Source organism: Heterocephalus glaber, unplaced genomic scaffold (genome assembly GCF_053883595.1).
Source record: "Heterocephalus glaber isolate CG9 unplaced genomic scaffold, H.glaber_assembly_v1.0 deba00001461, whole genome shotgun sequence".
NCBI lineage: Eukaryota > Metazoa > Chordata > Mammalia > Rodentia > Bathyergidae > Heterocephalus > Heterocephalus glaber.
The window spans coordinates 41803828-41807977 of NW_028258308.1; the positions used below are offsets into that span (position 1 = coordinate 41803828).

The window sequence follows — 4150 nt, forward strand, 5'->3', positions numbered from 1 at the left end:
CATTTTTCTTTCTTTTCTTATCTTTTCTTCTTCTGCTTCATTTCTTTCCTTTCTCGTTCCTTTTTTGTCCTGTTTTATTTTTTGTTGATTGTCCTTATTTATATAGGAGCATGAGCACGGTTTCCAGAATTCCTGTTGCTGATAGTTTGGTTAGTTTGATCTGTTCTTGTTTTTGTTCCCTCCTTCTTTCTTTTCTTCCTGTCTTCATTAGTTTTCCAAAGTTTTCATGATCTTCCTATGTTCTCTAGCCTTACTTCTAACCTTTCCCTCTCCTGCTATTGCTCTATCCCCTACTCCATCCCCAATTCCTTTTAAGTCTTCCCCTCAGAGGGTAAATTCGCTATATTGAAGGGGTTATTTAGTGCAAACATATTTTTGGTTGGTTCTAGATTTTGATATATAACCACAAGTCTAGTTCATACAGTTAGAGACAGCAGATTAATAGTTACCACAGTCTGTCATTTTCTAGGCTGTGTTTGATGCTATTGTTGATGTTGATGATATTACTTTGGCCAAGGTGACATGATTGCTCTAGTCAGTTGTTCTTCCTGTAATATCAAGACTGAGATTGCCTAAGGGTCATTACAGACTCAAAACCCAAAGGCCAGCTATACCCAGAAGACAATCTGAGAAGTAGCCATTCCCTAAAGGTTCTAAATACTAGCAATAAAGATACTTGCAGTGAGCAATATACAAGTACCAACCCAGGAATTAAACCAAAAACAACAACAACAAAATAGAAATGAGAAGACACCTAAATAAGATGCAAACTCAGACTTTTAGCCCACCAAAGGCAAATCAAGGGGGCAATGAGGTAGAACAATCTGCATTGCAACCACCTGGACTCCCTGAATTGGTAACAAGAGAAGTAACATAACAGATGAAAGAGGCTCTGGAAAAAAATGAAATCAGAAATAATCTCTCAGATAACAACTGAAATGGTGACCATAATGAAATATATGATTAATAACTCTAGAGCAGATATAGATTAAAAAAAAATAGAGGCGCTAAGTAAGATCACGCCAAGCTGAGTGTGCGCAGCCGGAACTCCAGCCACAGGAGAGCCCCATGGCCCTAGGGACAGGGCCACCGAGCCAGCGAGCGAGCAGTGGCATGAGCCAGGCGGGCCAGGCCCCTGGCACCACTAGCTCCACTGCGCTCCCATCTGCAACCTCTGCCCCCAGATGGGCGCCGCAGCCATCCTCCTGCCCAGCCACGAGGAGCCCAGGAGAGGACTCGGCGCCTGCAGCCCCCAGGCCTGCTGCCCTCACCTCTGTGGCCTGGTGGGCGGTGAAGACTCAGAGAAGAAAGTTCTCCACCAAAGTCCCTGGCATCGTTAAATGTTCAACGTCAGAAATGGATATGGATTTATAAATTGAAATGACACCAAAGAAGATGTATTTGTCTATCAGACTGCCTTCATGAATAACCCCCAGAAATACCTCCGCAGCTTCGCAGGTGGAGAAACTGTGGAGTTTGATGTGGTAGAAGGAGAAAAGGGTGCTGAAGCAGCCAACGTGACCAGCCAGATAGACTCCCAGTGGAAGGGAGTCGCTATGCTGCCGATCTCCCCCGCAGTAACCGCCCTGGCTACTAGGCCCGCACCTTGGGCCTCCCAGCAGTTATGCTGGGGAGGAGAAGGAGAAGGCAGAGAGTGGCAGCAGTGAAGGATTGGAGCCTCTCGCGGCTGACGGGCAGTTCTCAGGTCCCCTGGCCAGCTGATCCACCCCCAGTTTTACCCTCTGTACCTGCAGCAGCGCTTCCTGCTTTACCATGTGAGACAGAGCTCTGACCACTGCCCCTGGATCTTTTCCCATCCCAGCAGAATGCAGGCTGGTGAGAAGTCCCTGAGGGAACTCAGCTTCAGGGCCCGGTGCATGGGAACTCGAACTACCTCCCAAGGTACCGAAGAGGTCCTCCTCGCCCAAAACCCATAGCACCTATCAGAGAGGCCAAGGACAAAGAATCAACAAGCGGCCAATGGTCCAAACCAGCCTGCTGTTCACTGAGGCTACTGGCATCCCTACAACTACTGGCATCATCCCCGCCCTCCTAATGCTCCTTTACAAGATGGCAAAGAGACCAAGGCAGGTGAAGCACCAGCTGAGAACCTGACTCCAGCCGCTGAGCAGAGTGGTGCTGAGTGACACCTGCTCCCCGGGCCCCTTCAATACCAGCAGGGTGACCCATAGAATTAAGCAAACCTTACCAATACCCAAGAAGCATCTAAGCAATAAAGTGGACGACTAAATAAGATTTGGACATTAGAATGTTTACCATTATTCTTTGAGAAACTAAAAACTGCAGGAGGGAGATGTCAGAAAATATTTCTAGCCAGCTTCAAGCCCAGGAATGCCTGCACAAGATACATGAGCGCATCCTCCCCAGTTTCAGCTATCACCAGGTTTATATTTTTTTTCCTGGTTTTTACTGCTTTGGTAATTGACAGACAAAATATTAATACTACATGGGGAGTACCCCAACCAAAGAAATCTGAAATTGTTACATAGTAAATGCTTTTTTTCCCCTTTTTTGTTCATTTTGAATGCTGGTGCTAAACTTCTAAGTGTCATGATTAAAAAAAAGTTTTGTCATTATTTATTTTTAGGATGGGGGAGGACAACATTTTTCTGTCTTTTGTAACTCTCTTTGGAAATGTGCGGTAAAATTTTTCTCAAAAATAAAATTTTTAACCTTCAAAGAAAAAAAATAGAGGAGCTGAGGAAAATGATGGAAACTATAATACCCAGCACCCAGGAAAGAAATGGAAAACATGCAACACATCCAAACAGATATCCAAAGAATTAAAAATTCCATGGAAAGCTTCTGTAGAATAAGTGAATGTGAAGACAGAATTTCAGATATAGAAGACAGGATTGTGGTTAGCAAACACAAAAAGAAAGATTTCTTAAAAATATCAAGGGACCACGAGAAATCAATTCAACAGTTGCTAGACGATGCAAAAAAGAAAAGCTTAAGATTGACGGGAGTCAATAAAGGAGTAGAAGATAGTGCAAAAGACATAAATAAACTATTTACAGAAGTAATCACAGGAACTTACCAAACAGAGAAAAAGAATTTAACATAAAGATAAATGCATATAGAACTCCAACTAGCCATGATAAAAAAGTCTATACCTAGGGATATAATAGTCAAGATTCCAGAAATCCAACACAAGAACAAAATATTAAAAGCAGTTAGAGAAAAGAAACAAATAAGATACAAAGGAAAGCCCATCAGATTCACAGCAGACTTCTCAACACAAACCCTCAAGTCCGGGAGAGCCTGGAGTGAAGTATTTGAAACCCTAAAAGAAAACACTTGCAACCCAGATTGATGTATCCTGCAAAACTAGCTTTCAAAATTGATGCAGAAATGAGATATTTTCACAACAAAGAGCACTAGCTTTCAAAATTGATGCAGAAATGAGATATTTTCACAACAAAGAGCACCTGAGGAACTTCATGAATACCAAACCATCACTCCAAAAAATTCTAAACAGTATCACAGGAAAAGAAAAAGAGGGTTACAACTCCATGAAGCTCAACAGAATGAAGTTATCAGGCAAGGCAAAAAATTAAATGGAAAGGGGGAAAAAAGACCCAACAACAGGAAAATATCAAGACAAGGATTAATCAATACATATTAGTTATAACTATAAATGTTAATGGTCATAATTCACCAATCAAAAGAAATAGACTGGCAGAATGGATCAAGAAGCAAGATCCAACAATATGCTGCATAAAAGAAATGCACTTAATTTAAAAAGAAACTCATACTGAAAGTTAAAGGGTAGAAAATAATACTCCATGAGACAAGAACTTGAAAAGCAGCAGGAATAGCTATCCTCTTTGCACATCAAATGGATTTCAAACCAACACTAATTAAGAGAGATAAAGAAGGCTACTATATCCTCATAAAGGGAATAATCCAAGAGAAGAGATGACAATCATAAATATATATGCACTGAATGCTAGTGCACCCAGCTATATAAAACAAATATTAATGGACATGAAAAATTAAATGAACACTAATACAATGATAGTGCAGGACCTTAATACCCCACTGTCACAAGTAGGCAGATCAACTAGACAAAAAATCAATACTGAAATACTGGAACTGAACTAAACTTTTGAACAAATGAACTTAA

The 4150-nt window shown here is 41.3% G+C and overlaps 1 pseudogene; it reads left to right on the forward strand.

Annotated features, from left to right (window-relative positions):
• Positions 1-1068: 1068 nt before the first annotated feature.
• LOC101718365 (Y-box-binding protein 3 pseudogene) lies at positions 1069-2194 on the forward strand (annotated as a pseudogene).
• Positions 2195-4150: the final 1956 nt, after the last annotated feature.